This window comes from Podarcis filfolensis (assembly GCF_964270895.1).
Source record: "Podarcis filfolensis genome assembly, chromosome: 4".
In the NCBI taxonomy this organism is placed as follows: Eukaryota; Metazoa; Chordata; class Lepidosauria; order Squamata; family Lacertidae; genus Podarcis; species Podarcis filfolensis.
Genome location: NC_139607.1, coordinates 25,038,673 through 25,054,330, shown reverse-complemented (window position 1 = coordinate 25,054,330; position 15,658 = coordinate 25,038,673). Strand labels below are relative to the sequence as shown.

General features: G+C 41.5%; 1 long non-coding RNA gene across 1 annotated transcript; it reads left to right on the top strand.

Moving 5' to 3' along the window:
• The first annotated feature begins 3,404 nt into the window (after positions 1-3,404).
• On the top strand, positions 3,405-3,905 carry LOC310761683. Its single transcript, XR_014547664.1, has 2 exons — positions 3,405-3,509; positions 3,793-3,905. It is a non-coding gene; the product is annotated as an uncharacterized lncRNA (long non-coding RNA).
• Positions 3,906-15,658: the final 11,753 nt, after the last annotated feature.

The window sequence follows — 15,658 nt, the reverse complement described above, 5'->3', positions numbered from 1 at the left end:
TGTTTTTAGTGTTCTGTTGGGAGCCACGCAGAGTGGCTGGGGAAACCCAGCCAGATGGGTAGGGTATAAATAATAAAATTTGTTGTTGTTGTTGTTGTTGTTGAACTAGTACTAGGGAAAGACAGGTTCAACTCCCTACTTAGCTATGAAGTTGCTAGTCACAGCCTCTCAGCAAAACCTACTCATGGGGCTGTTGTGAAGACAAAATGCATTGGAAAGGGTTGGACTAAATGATTCTCAGGATCCCTTCCAACTCTTCAATTCTATTATTTTAACTCCGTGGAGAAAGCCTAGGATAATAACATCATAACTAAATAAAACAATAAAAAACAACTGTGCTTTCAGTTACAGGGAACTCCAAATATGAGAATGATGCTTGCCAATAGGAGCAGAATTTTTAGAAGGGATAACTCGGCAAATGCATGTAACATGCATTTTAGTAAGTACGCGTTTTGGGCCAAACTCTGTTCCCAATTATATTAATAGGGAAATTGTTCTTACTTTCAGCTGTGGGTTAGAGATACCTCTGTGCCTATTAAAACTCATTATAGTTTGTCTTTGTGCACTTTGCTCTCCATTATTATTATTTTAAATTTTTTACATTAAAGTTGATTTTTTTGGGGGGGGGTGTAATCAGTATCTCTTACTAACAGTGAACAGTGTGGTCCATGTTTAAATGTCCTGGCTTCTGTTCTCAGCACATGAAGTTAATGAATTAAGGAACAAAAAGAGCAAGGACCTCCTATGACTTTTATCAAAATTCTATTCCAAAGGTTGATATAAAGTTCAAATTGTGAACAGACCATATTATCATTAAGATGAAATATTTAGTGACACTGTATTTTGAGGAGTTATCTTTTGATAGTAGTCCACCGTGACTCACAGGTGACAGGTGCTGGAGAATTCAGTCAATAATTTAAAAGGTACTTCTCGTTTTTCAAGCAAAAAGGTCAAAAAGTGCGAACTTTTATGAGGCTTTGTCTGATTAAGCAAAAGTATAGTGTAATTTAGCATCCTGAACAAATGCTGTAAGAGTTTAATAATTGAGACTGAATCTTTTACAATAAGCTGCTCTTGAAAACTTTAATACGTTACTAGCAAATGATCAACCTTGGTGCCCTACACCAATGAATTAAATGAATCTTTGTCCTGCAGACAACAGAAAATTACCTTTTTTATTTGACTGTAATGTTCTTCAGCAATAATACTGTCACAAATTACTGCTACTAATAATACGTTTCAGTCTTCCCTACAGGATGGTTGCAAGGAGAATGGAAGGTTGAAAAGGAATTATGGGACTTGAAATTGACTCTTGTACTATTTTCAGACTAATATTGAATGTTGAAATGTATGGAAGATCTGGAATATTTGGGGAGTTATTCTAATTCCAAAACCAGCATTCAAGTCCAACAGCATTTATTTATCAAGAAGTTAGAAGACAAATACAAAGTTTGAGGTAGATTTTTAGAGTTGGCTAAGATGTGACCTGGTGAGGGGAAGGTTACAGCATGATGTTTGATTTCTGTTTGATTTCTGAGTCCAAGGCTGTGGCTATGGGATAAATTAGGACCTCTTGGGGTGTTAATGCTGTGAACTCCTCCATCGTATGTTCAGATTGTATATATATGTGTCAATAAACCATATATCATTAAGACACCACATTTCCAAAAGGAAGCCAGAACTCTGGGTAAGTACATGGAACCCCTGAAATCTTGCACCACTCGGATATCAGGTTGGCGTGCAACAATATTGTACTATGCCATACAATCCACTTTTGCCAAGCCTAACACTTTGAAACTTGTCAGCCGTTCAAAATTGTACACCAAGCAGAAACTCACTCAAGGCTTACAAAACCATCAATCTGCCCTTTCGTCAGGTATCATTCCACAAAAGGAGTCTTTGAAGGTTTTGTGAATATATTCATGTTTGCACATTTCTTGGGAAGTATTGTTGATATTTTTAATGTCATTCATTGTGAGTTGTATGAATTTGAAGGATGAATAAAGAATGTCAAAGAGGGAAAGATTAAATAAACAGGACTTTTTAAGAAGCAACATTCATCGGAAGCAGAAATGTCCCAGTACAGCACAGTTGTGTTCGTTTGCCTAGAGATTATTTTCTTTGCTCAGGTAGCCAAAAAGCGGGGAATAATCCAAAAGGTCTGCAAGCAACTCATCTGTCTACTTGCAATTTAGGATGAGACTTTTGTTCATTTGATATAATATGAATGAAAAACCGACATTGGCTGGAACCAACATTTATATCACTTTTTCATTCATTAACAATATTAACAACAATCACATTCATATCAGTCCTGCAAGGGAGACTCAAAGGCAACTTCAGGCTCCTGGGTGAAAAAGGATCCAAACCTCTTTTGAAATTGACCTTTGGTGATCTTCAAATAAGAAACACAATACTTTTAAAAGAGTGATGTTGCCATGGTGAATAAAAACCAGTATGTTTCATTTGCTTAAAAGTCAAAGGCTTGTAATAAACTCTTACTGTTTTACATGCTGTTATTCAGATTTGGCTTAGCAATAGTTTGGCTGTAATAAATACATACAGCTGGATCCTCTTCTGTTGTTGAGGAAATAAAAGAGTACAGTTTCGGTTTGCCCAGTCATTGGGGACAAAGCATTACAATGCCAGACTTTACCCAATTCAGCTGGATTCCACCATAATCTTGTATGTGGTCAACAATTCTTGCACATCTCAAGAATACCCCCACAACATTCTTTCCTTAGCAGCTTCAGAAAAATGAGCAAACATCACCCACTGGAAATTTTAACATTGAAAATCTTTTACCTACTTATCACCTTCTAACTATTTAATACGAAAATGCACTTTCTGAATGTCAGTGCTTCTGCAAATCAGCCACACACCCAGTGATGGATTTACGTATAAGCTAAACAAGCCCCACTCTTAGGGACCCACTCTCTTGGGGCCCCCCAAAAAAATTAACGGGGAAAAACCTGGATGTACATTTCCAAAATATAAGATAAAAAACAAATAAAATAAAACCTACATACAGCAACAGTGCCAAATGGCTTTAGATACCTATTAGGTCCATAAATTACCATATAGCATGTATCCAAAAACAAAAAATAGAGACAATTTGTTGTTGACAAAGGACAGCTGGACATACAAAGGGCCCCGTTGTCAGGAGCTCGTCCTACACTCGAGTAGGACCCTTCAGTAGCTTAGGGCCTCATCAACCCTAAATCCAGCCCTGCACACACCCCTGCAAGACTATGTGATAGGAGGAAAATGTCGATAAGATTATTTGAAAATCAGGACTGGATCTTCTTTATACCGGCAGCTTGAGGTGGAAATGAAGTGATAGAATCCTGATGTCATAAATAGCAGAGTTCAGACTCCCAAGTGGGGTGCCATCTTTTTTATGATCCACAATATGGAAAGAAAGAGAGAATGAAAGAATGAAAGGAAAGAAGGGGGGAAAGAAAACAATCCTTCAGATAGAAAGGTAGCACAGAAGGGGCAAAGCTGAGGTAAAATATTTCCCCTGTTTTGCTCATTTTCTACTTGCAGGGAATTTTTATGTGGGGCAACACAGAAAGCTCTCCTTTTTTACAATCTAAAGTTGTAGACTTTACTTTGCTACCTCGGGTTTGTTACATTGTACATGCACACTTGGCCGAAACTGACATGTTTGAGTGTAAACAGTTGGGAAAAAGCAATACATTTTAACACTTTTCAACATCTGTTTCAAAGCAAAATAAAGCAGCTAAATTGAATTTAATAATCTCTCTTCCTTCCTCTTCTTTTGAACAGATTAGACACTACAGGCAGCCATGTGGTTTCGATCTGGCCTGGTATTTCAAGATGCAGGCGAATTCATTGTCTCTGGCGCATGTTCCGAATAAATCATACTTACTTGTTGTGTAGGAGGGGAGCAGATCTGTCAAAACAGCTCCAGATTGGCATGTATATTGTATGCAATAGCAACAGGAGCATAAAACAGAATAAATATCCGTAATGTAGCATGCATACATGAAAGAGGTGAAAGAGGAGAGCACAAAATATGGTCTGAAGCTCAACGTAAAAAAAACTAAGATCATGGCCACTGGTCCCATCACCTCCTGGCAAATAGAAGGGGAAGAAATGGAGGCAGTGAGAGATTTACTTTCTTGGGCTCCATGGTCACTGCAGATGGTGACAGCAGTCACGAAATTAAAAGACGCCTGCTTCTTGGGAGAAAAGCAATGACAAACCTAGACAGCGTCTTAAAAAGCAGAGACATCACCTTGCCAACAAAGGTCCATATAGTTAAAGCTATGGTTTTCCCAGTAGTGATGTATGGAAGTGAGAGCTGGACCATAAAGAAGGCTGATCGCCGAATAATTGATGCTTTTGAATTATGGTGCTGGAGGAGACTCTTGAGAGTCCCATGGACTGCAAGAAGATCAAACCTATCCATTCTGAAGGAAATCAGCCCTGAGTGCTCACTGGAAAGACAGATCGTGAAGCTGAGGCTCCAATACTTTGGCCACCTCATGAGAAGAGAAGACTCCCTGGAAAAGATCCTGATGCTGGGAAAGACTGAGGGCACAAGGAGAAGGGGACGACAGAGGACGAGATGGTTGGACAGTGTTCTCGAAGCTACCAACATGAGTTTGACCAAACTGCGGGAGGCAGTGGAAGACAGGAGTGCCTGGTGTGCTCTGGTCCATGGGGTCACGAAGAATCGGACACGACTAAATGACTAAACAACAACAACAAGCATACATAAGAAGAGTCCTGTTGGATCTGTGCTTTCAGTTGCCAGATACATGACTATCGAAAGCCCACAAGCAATATAAAGTGCTTCAACAATCTCCCCGATTGTGATTCACAGCATACTACTGCTAACACTGGAGACAGAAAATAGTAGGGGTGTGCTCTGGCTCTGTGTCTAAACTAAATAACAGAGGGAATTGAGGGGATTCTTCAGTCTCCCCTCAGCCCCCCAAAAAGGTCTGATCAGGGCCCCTACAAAGCTTCATGGCAATTCCTTTCTGTACTTTTCTGTCCTGTATTTCTTATATATCTGTATGTTTCTCTGGGTTTGTGGGTTTTGCAAGAAGTGAAGCTGTCCAAAATGTTACCTGAAGACCCTACAAGTGTCCCTATTTTCCAGGGACAGTCCCAGATTTACAGAAGCTGTCCCAGTTTCTGATTTGATCCTGGAATTCCCCCCTTTTCCTTAGAACGTCCCTATATTTGTCAGAGAAATGTTGGAGGGTATGAAGTTATGTGACCCCCCGAGCCAAGGAGATAAGTAACTATACAACCTTTAGAAGACATCTGAAGACAACCCTGTATAGTTTTATTATGTTTTTGTGTATGTTGGAAGCCGCCCAGAGTGGCTGGGGCACACCAGTCAGATGGGCGGAGTAAAATTGTTGTTGTTGTTGTTGTTCCCTATTTTCAGAGAAATGTTGAGGGTATGTGCCTGCGAAGGACTGAAGAGATCTGGGGTGATGGGGTTTTTGTTGTTGCTGCTGCTGAAGCACAACCACATACCTTGCAACATCTTTCTGATGAAAATAGGGACGTCCTGTTCCATAATTATAATAATAACAATCTGGGTGGCTTCCAACATATATAAAACCATAAGTTTCTATCAGTTTTCAAAATTGTATGCATGCATCTATTTTGGCTTTGTGAGAAGTTTGGTAGTGGTCAAAAGGGTTTATATTTTACTTTTACCCACTGTGTATTTAGAGGGAGATTAGTTTTCTAAGTTTATTTAGCCGTATATATTTTTTGGAACAGCAGTGGTTCTTTAAAAGTAGCATTCAGTGACAGAAACAACGGAATGATCAAGAGTTTGTCTGTTCATTCGGTTTTTTAAATGGTCTGCTTTTGCCGTTGCAGCCTGGAGTGCGGTTCTGAAATGGAAAACTCTTTCCTTGGTTGTAATTACTTGTCATGAAAGCTCAATGTCTACTTTTTTTGTTTTTAACTTGACTGTAATTCCAGCAGCCTTAATTTTAAATGATTTAAGTAATTATATTATTTCATGCTTGGCAGTTGCCATTCTATCTTGTGGGAATTAGGCAAACATCACCAGATCCAAGCGTTTAATCATCTTCATGTCTGAAGGCGTTTAAAGGGCAGGTTCAGAAAGTTTGTCAAATGTCTGGCACTACTTCCATGCAGCTCCAGCTTATCAGCCTACATATAGGTAGTTCATGCATACGGCAAAGTGTTAGTAGATAAAGGCAACACACCTATTGTTAATGCTGCTGTTAATTCCCAAATGTCTGGGTTCTTGGCTTTATATCTGCATTGCCAAGATAAGTGTGGCCTTTGTGTCAACCCTTCCCCAAAAGCCAAGAGAAAGAAACAACTTTGTGTCTAGCCAGAACTGTTTACAGGATAAACAAGCAGTTTATAGCTTCCCACATAATGTGGAAGGCACATCAGAGGCTGGTAGTTATACAATAGAGGGAGGAAGTTAATGGAACTGGATCAAGGAAATTACTATAACTCAGCACTTCATAAAAAGTGCAATTTATCACTAATTAAAAAAAATGGAAACTTTTCTGATAAGTTAACAAAAGGAAAATGTAGACCTTGAATTGCCGCATCAGGATAAATCAGTTCTGTCAGGTTAATATAGCTCCGAAAGCCAAACCTTCTAAAATTACAAAAGCTGCAATTGCACTGTGCATTTCTACCTGGAACACAACCAATAAGAGCTCTGTGCTTTAATGGGCCCTGACAAGACAAGCATGACATCACCTCTTAAAGTGACAGCTTTATTCATTTTACCATTGTATGGTATTGATTTCACATGCAAAAAGTAGGCCACTGAGTGCTTTATATGTGCCACACAGAGAAAGTCTTTTCCAAGGATGAAATTATCTTTCCTTTTTCTTTTCCTTTCCTCGCTCCCCTGTCCTGCAGCCCAGTAACAGGGTCTCCAGCACTTTATGATTTTACTTTTCGACATATATAAAAACCATTCACCATTCAGTCTTCCAAAATGCACACTAAGATCAGCCTGTAGGGATATTCATATGGAAAGAGACACATCATAAGATACTCTGAACCCAGATCATTTTGTTCTGGGTTCAGCCATAGTCTACAGAATAACAACTACTGTATGCTCTTACCATAACCTGTTTTCCAGCGACAGTCCCAGAATTACAAAAGCCATCCCAGCTTCTGATTTGATCTTGAAATGTTCCCATTTCCCCTGCTGCTGCTGATGCTGCCAGGCTTGGAGAATTTGCCCTTAGCAACAGCTGTGGCTGCAAGGGAGCATCCATTTGCCTTTCCATGACCCCTCCAGTGTCCCTATCTTCCAGGGACGGTCCTGGATTTGCAGCAGCTGGCCCAGTTTCTGATTTGATCCTGGGATGCCCTGCTTTTCCTTAGGGTGTCTCTATTTTCACTGGAGAAAAGTTGAAGGGTATGGTAGGCTGTCCCTATTTACATTAGAGAAATGTTGGAGTGAACATCTGTATCTTCATCAAAGAAATGTGGGAAGGTAAGGAATAAGGTGTCCCATTTTCACCAGAGAAATGTTGGAGGGTATGCATGACCTCCACTGCCAGCATCCTACCTCAGGCAGCTCGTAGAGGCTGTTGGAGGAGAGGCAAGGTAGAGGAGAGGCTGATACCACTGAGCCCCAGCCCCAGGAAGAAGGTCATGGAACTTTGAAGTGTCAGGCATAGCTCTAATGGCTTTAGCCCAAACGTAGCAGAGTTTTCCTGCACAGCGAAGAAGCTAGTTGAGGTGGAAATGACTAGTCAGCTAGACTCAGAATAACTATTTACAGGATTTATTAAAAGGAAAAATAAAACCAGCAGAGTTTCTGCATACAAAACTAAGCAAAATAAATCCTTTCTTTCTCTCTCTCTCTTAACCATGCACAGCACTTCTACTCCTAACACACCCCTAACAGTGCTAGCAATCCCTAGATAACAGAGTTGAGTGCTGGTCGTTAACCAATCAGAGTAAGTAGTTTCTAGGTCAAGCTGACCTTGGCTTTCTGCCAAGAGTAAATTGACACGGCCTTGAGTTAATTGTGTGAAGCCAGAATCTGTAAGTTTCCCATGAGAACCAATTAACAGAAACTGAACACCCCCTCACAGATTCTGCTGGACAATTAACATCAAATACACCTATGTAGGAGATTATTTTTCCAGCAAACCTAAACCCTTGTTCTTTACCTTTGCCAATGGTTTAGTTAACACATCTGCTACATTTTCTTCACTTGATACATAAGTACAGGTGATTACATTGTCTTGTACACAGCAACGCACATTTTGGTATTTTACAGAGATATGTTTGGAACGCGATTTGAAACCCTCTGTTTTACTTAAGGTTATACAAGCTTGATTATCAATGTAAACTTGTACTGGTTCTCCACAATTTACATTTAAATCTGTTAACAAATGCTTGAAATAAATCACCTCGTTGCACAATTCACTCAACGCGGCGTACTCTGATTCCGTTGATGACACACTTACAACGTCTTGCTTGCGTGACCGCCAGCTGATTAAAGCTCCACCGACCATTATGACTAGTCCTGTGACAGATTTTCTATCCGGCAAATTTCCCCAGTCACTATCACAGTAGCAACTCAACATTTCATCCTCTGAAGAATTTAATTGTAACATATAGCCAATTGTCTGTTTGAGGTATCTCAGAACTTGTTTTACCCCTTTCCAGGCATTTAGTGTGGGTTTTGAGACCAATCTACTTAATATGCCTACTGCATAGCTAATATCAGGTCTGGACCACTGTGCTAGATACAATAAACTTCCAATTACAGAATGATATACATCAGGATGTTCAAATTCAGGACTCTCATCTGTATGAAGTGTTTTTATGAAACCTGGATCCATAGGCACCACTGCCCCTTTGCAATCCTGCATCCCGTATGTAGTCAGTAGTTGTTTAACTTTGTTCTGCTGACTAATTAGGCAGCTGCCATCTTGGGCCCAGCACACTTCCAACCCTAGATATGTCCTAACCGGGCCTAAGTCTTTCACTTTGAACTTACTGGACAATTGCTTGGCAAACCTTTTAGTTTGTTTATCTGTTTTGCAAGCATACAATACATCATCTACATAAATCAGACAAAACTCTTGATCACTGCCTGTACCACGTACATAAACACAATTGTCAGCTGTACTCTGCTTGAAACCAAATGACACTAAGGCCTCATGGAAACATTTGTTCCAAGATCTTGCAGCCTGTTTGAGACCATATAGAGCTTTATTTAATTTCAACACTCTATTGGAACCTGTCTCATAACCAGGCGGTTCGGCTAGATACAGGTCTTCTGATATTGATGCATGTAAATATGCAGTCTGGATATCAAAATGGTTTAACAGGAGTTTTCTCTTTGCTCCAAGCGTTAGAATCAGCCTTACACTGTCCCCTTTAGCAGTAGGGGAAAAAGTCTCGTCATAATCTTTTCCAGGCCTCTGAGAGTATCCTTGAGCCACTAAACGAGCTTTGTATTTGTACTCTCCTGTCACCAGAGGTTTAAGTTTGTACACCCACCTGCAGCCTACAATCTTTGCCCCCTCAGGCGCTGCTACTGGTGTAAAAACCTTGTGCTCATTCAGAGAGGACATCTCTTCCTCCATTGCCTGCTTCCAGAGCTCTGCCTCCTCTTTTGGTAACTTTAACACCTCCTGAAAACTCTTGGGCTCTGCAATTACACTAAACACATTTGCAGTATCTGGAGAAAAACGCACCGGAGGCACTCCTTTGTTTTGTCTTTTAGATCTTCTGGGAGAAAATTTTTCTTCTGACCCACTTTCCTCCTCAGAACTACGACCTCTCTTTTGTTGCTTAGCAACTGGTCTCTGGCTAATTCCACTTTCTTGAGAGCTCTTATCTGAACTTTCCTCCCCCTCAGACTCTGATTCTCTATGTTTACCTTCAGAGTCATGAAGCTCCTGGGAAGGTTCAAACCAAACCTCAGTATTGGCATGTAGTCTCTCCCAGCCACTATGTTCACAAAAAGTGGCATTCCTGGAGATCACAATGCCATTTGTCCCTTCAGCAAAGCGGAAACCTTTTCCCAGCTCCTGGTAACCCACAAACACTAACTGTTTGGTCTTAGGATCTCCCTTCTTTCTCATTTGTTTTGGAATTAATACCCAGGCTTTTGATCCAAACACATGCAAATGGTCAATTTTGGGTTTTTTCTGAAACAATTTAAAGTACGGAGTTGTACCTATTGTTTGATGAAAGAGCCTATTTTGGAGATAACACGCGGTGAGCATGCTCTCCCCCCAATAAGACATGGGCAAATCAGCATCATCAAGCATGGCAAACATCATGTCTTGTAAAGATCTGTTTTTTCGCTCTGCAACGCCATTCTCCTCTGGGGAAAAAGCGTTCGTTTTTCTATGCCCAATGCCACGCTTTTGTAACCAATCTCTAAAAGCATTTGACATAAATTCGCCACCTCTGTCCGTCTGAATCCTTTTGAGTTTAATGGACAGAAATCTTTCCACAGATGCCACCCAGCCTTTAAACTTAGTGAACACGTCACCCTTATTCTTCATGGGAAAAACCCAAGAATAACGCGTGGCGTCATCCACAATTGTTAATGAAAAACGCGATCCACCCCTGCTTACAGCAAACGGACCAATTACGTCCATGTGAACCAGCTGTAGCGGTGACTCACTAACTCTGTCACTTCTGGGGTAAGAGACTCTGTGGGTTTTAACCTTTTTACAAACATTACAATCAAGGTACTTGTTACAACTCTTTAAATTACCCCCATCAGCCAATTCAGACATTTTTAGTATACTTTTCCAGCCAGCATGCCCCATTTTCCTATGCAATAAGTGCACACAGTTGTCATGTATAGCTTTGTTATTCACTGCAGGCTGAGATTTACTGACTACTGCTGCAACTTGAGATCCTGCTTTAAGCCAAAACAAGCCTCCCTCTGACTTAGCAGTGCCTAAAATCTCACCAGCCTTCTTAATAATGCAACTGTCTCCTTCAAAATACACTTTAAACCCAGCTTTTAGCAAACAATCTACAGACATCAGATTGCTCCTTAATGAAGGCACATAAAGTACATTTTGCAGGCATTCACGAAGACAAGGAACAAAAACTGCACCCCCCGAAATCACTTCGGAAGTACTTCCGTCTGCTAGAGCCACCTGGCTGCGCTGTGCTGAGTTCTTGGAAACAAACAATTCATCTGAATTTACGATGTGCCGAGACGCTCCCGAATCGACCACCCAGACAGCTTGTTTCTCATCAGCAATCTTGACCTCGGCGGTCACCAGCTGAGCCGACTGTTTTCGTTTGAAGAATTTCCTTTTACGCTGCTGCTGCTGCTGCTGCTGCTGCTGCTGCTGCTGCTGATCTCGTCTCTGCTCCTGCACTGGCAACTGAGACTTGACCAACTCAGGACATTGTCGTTTTAGATGCGCTGAAGACCCACATCGGAAACAACGCCTAACAGCAAACGCAGACTCCTCACCGGCACGCTGCTCTTGCTTCACCCCTGGCACGGCATGAGAACTCCTTCCAAACCGCCCGCCTGTAGAAGCCTCTGCAGCCAACGACCTTTCTTGCCTCTTCTGCCACTCTTCAATCAAACGCCCAGTAACGTAACTGATTGATAAATCACGCTCCTGTATGCCTTCTAGAGACAAAACTAAATTATCCCAGCTTTCCGGGAGAGAACTCAAAATAATAGCCACCTTCTCCTGCTGGTCTAACGCACAGTCTCTTTCCTGTAGCGCAGCAAACTTTAACTGTAAACTGTGTAGGTGTTCCTGCATTGTAACCCCAGGCTGTAACATTGCCTTGTACAATGCCTTGCGAATGAACAGCTTGGAAACCGCTGTCTCACGCACATGGAGTTCTTTAAGTGCTTGCCACACACCTCTAGCTGTCTTGATTCCCCTCACATACGGCAACTGGGAATCTTCCAGCCCCAAGACAATTGTGGCCCTTGCTCTTTGGTCTTTATCGAGGTCTTCATCATCAGGCTTCACAGGAAACTTACTCACCACTTGCCAGAGACGATCCCTCTGCAGCACTGCCTGCATGCGTTCCGACCACAGCAAGTAATTGGAGTCATTCAGACGCTCAAAAGCCATCTGAACTGGTTGTGAGGCCATCTTGAGAGCGATGTCCCTGGAACCCGGAACCAGCTACTCACGACCACCGAGAGAGAAAACAGGAACCACAGCACCCAGCACTCACACGCTGCAGCTGTTGTCCTTGTGTCCACTGCGTCACCAGCTCACCACAGTCAGGAACCAGCCAGTGTCCATCTGCTGCACCAACAGGAACAACAACTTCTGGAACTACTGGAACCAACGCCGTTGATGCTGACACCACCACAACTCAGGCTGGCAGCACAATGCCCATAACCTCATGGAACTTTGAAGTGTCAGGCATAGCTCTAATGGCTTTAGCCCAAACGTAGCAGAGTTTTCCTGCACAGCGAAGAAGCTAGTTGAGGTGGAAATGACTAGTCAGCTAGACTCAGAATAACTATTTACAGGATTTATTAAAAGGAAAAATAAAACCAGCAGAGTTTCTGCATACAAAACTAAGCAAAATAAATCCTTTCTTTCTCTCTCTCTCTTAACCATGCACAGCACTTCTACTCCTAACACACCCCTAACAGTGCTAGCAATCCCTAGATAACAGAGTTGAGTGCTGGTCGTTAACCAATCAGAGTAAGTAGTTTCTAGGTCAAGCTGACCTTGGCTTTCTGCCAAGAGTAAATTGACACGGCCTTGAGTTAATTGTGTGAAGCCAGAATCTGTAAGTTTCCCATGAGAACCAATTAACAGAAACTGAACAGAAGGAAGAGGGAGCAGAGCGGAACACAAAGAGTCTTTTTTTTAATAAAAAAAAATGCTTTGTGCGTCTGCATCTAATCTTGTCCCTTGCTAACATTTATTTATTGATGTGTTTTTCTTTTTGCAAATCTACCAAAGAATAACATAAAATCAGGATTCAGCGGTGGCACTCACCCCCCTTCTGATAGGAAATGCTCTCCGGGGGGGTGTCAAAAATGGGGCATAGAGGAGGGGCAGTTGGGGGGCAGTGAGAAATGCTTGTATTTTCATCTGAGGAATGTTGGCGGGTAAGTTATACTATATGTGCATACCATAGCACTGTATATTTAAATGTGTATATAGAAAAAAAGGAATCACAGTGCAGTAATGCATACATGAGTCTACTGCAAATGACTTAGGCTACAATTCTATATTCACATGGGAACAAGACCCATTGGCCTTAATGAGACTTTCCTCTGAGCGTAGAAATTGCACTATACTATATCACCTGACAACAAGTGGCTTTGAATTTGTTAAATGCACATGCTAAGCCAACTTAGCAACTAAAACGCATTTGCACCAATGCACCCAGAATAATGTTCCATTCCATCATTTCATTCCAGAAAGAATATTCAGATTAATTTCAGTACCCTATGATCCAGGACAAACAGAACATTGAAAGCAAAACAAAACCGTGTAGCTATTTTAGATAATGTTTCACATTCATGAATCCTCTAGGGCAGGGATGGAAAACCTGCAGGCATGGGGCAAAGTTAGACCACAAGGGCTCCCCGAAACCTCCAAAGCAATGGTCCAGTCTTTGCCTTGTCTCCCACAATAATATCAACACATTTCCAGTGAATGAGACGCTTGGGTCCATCTTTTCTGCTTAGCCAGTCATAAAAATCACTAGACTTAGATCACTCCTCTGTCTCCAAGGTGAAGAAACCAGGCATAGAAATAGGGAGGAAGGGAGGCACGATTCCTTTCCTGTTCTCCATGCTTTTTTCTCTCTCAGCACCCATGCTTAAAGCTTAAATTTTAGGTTGAGCTTTAGGAAGTAAGGAGTCGAGTGGCACAGTTCTTGCATAGCTCAAGGGGCAGGGCCACAGAGCAGCTGACTTAGTCAAAATTACTCACACAGGAGAGGAGAGATGGTTATGTTTGATCAAGGGTCCAGGGGAGTCTGGATAACTGTTTACTTAATTTACTTATTTAATGCTGCCTGGATAGCTCTGTTGGTTAGAGCATGGTGATGATAATGCCAGGGTTGCAGGTTTGGTCCCCCGTTGCATATTCCTGCGTTGTGGAGAGTTGGACTAGATGATCATCAGTGTCCCTTCAAACTCCTCTGATTCTACTTTTCACATTGCTATCAGTCACTTTTTATACCTTTATTTATTTACTTATTTACTTATTTATGAATGAATGACCTGGTTGTCCACTGGGGAGAGGGACGGAAGCCTTGATTTGATCTTCATACAACAAGCATCTTTCTTTTTAATGAATGGGACGCATATTTCAATTTTCTTGGCGTATTTTTGAAACCTGACCCTTTAATTTCTAATAGGAGCAAAGGCATGGACGATCAGCTTCTTTCACAATCGGCACTTGGGGCACCTCCAGACTTGTGTTTTATCCAGGTGTTCTTGACACTAGTGCATTAGACTTATCTTGTTTTAGTTTGTTCTGTAATGCTTCCCCCAGGCTACCACACTATTGCCACACACACACACACACACACAAAAACAGGACGAGAAGAAACCAGAACATTTCTGGAATACAAAGTTACAGGATTTAAGCAGGAAGTTGCAGGATATGTACCCTACTGAGGGGGGGGGGGGGCTTAGTGTGACCACTCCAAAACCTTTGTAGGCAGAAATGGTATTGAAAGCTGGACTGCCCCAGTAGCATCATAAGCACAAGAGATCATGGATGTGCAATTCAAATAATGTCTGGAGGGGCCCATAGTTGCAGGCAATCTGAGGAGTTCCTGATCAGGGGCTTAAAATCTCAAAGACACATCAGATTTTGACGATGACAATGAAGAAGAAGGAGGCGGAGGAGGAGGAGGAGGAGAAGAAGAATCAATGAGGAGAAGAGGAAAATTGCAAGGCACGTCCCTCTAGTTATTTCACAGCTTGCTGATAGATTTTGGCCTCGTGGCAGCCAAGTCTAACTTGATTTTATTGTGGGATAATCTCTCCATTCTGTAAAAGTACTATGAAATCAGCCTCAGACGTTTCCCCCACAAACACATAATCTGACAGCATAAACATCACTATGAAAGCCAAAGCTAATGGAGAAAGATTGATTCAGAAACGCAAATAACACAGTCCAGAAGTTGCCAAAAAGCATGCAATTTGCAGGTTTGCAATGCTCCAGACTGTGCTGCTTTACTCCTAATTTAGATTCAACAAGCTAGGAAATGTTTATAGTGCATGCACATCCAAGGTCCTGAACAATTCTGCAAATAAAGTTAGCAAACAAAGAAGAGTTGTATACAAAGTCTATGAATAAAAAATAAAGTGTATGGGACTGCATTAAATTAATAATATCCAAAACACCAATATTATTTTAATTGAAATGTCTGGACCAATTACTGTTACATGCACCAATATGATTCATCTAGAGTTCTGCACAAAGCAGAATGGTGAAAGGTGATGTATCGAGAAATCAGGCTGTAATGATCCATGCTTTGGTAATCTCCTGTTCGGATTTACTGTAAATTTGAAAGGGGCTGCCTTTGAAGATGCTCCACAAACTACAGGTGGTTCAAAATATGGCAGCAGGAGTGTTTAATGGGAGTGGGCATTATGAACACATCATGCTGGTCCATTATTATCTGCATGAGCTTCCAATTC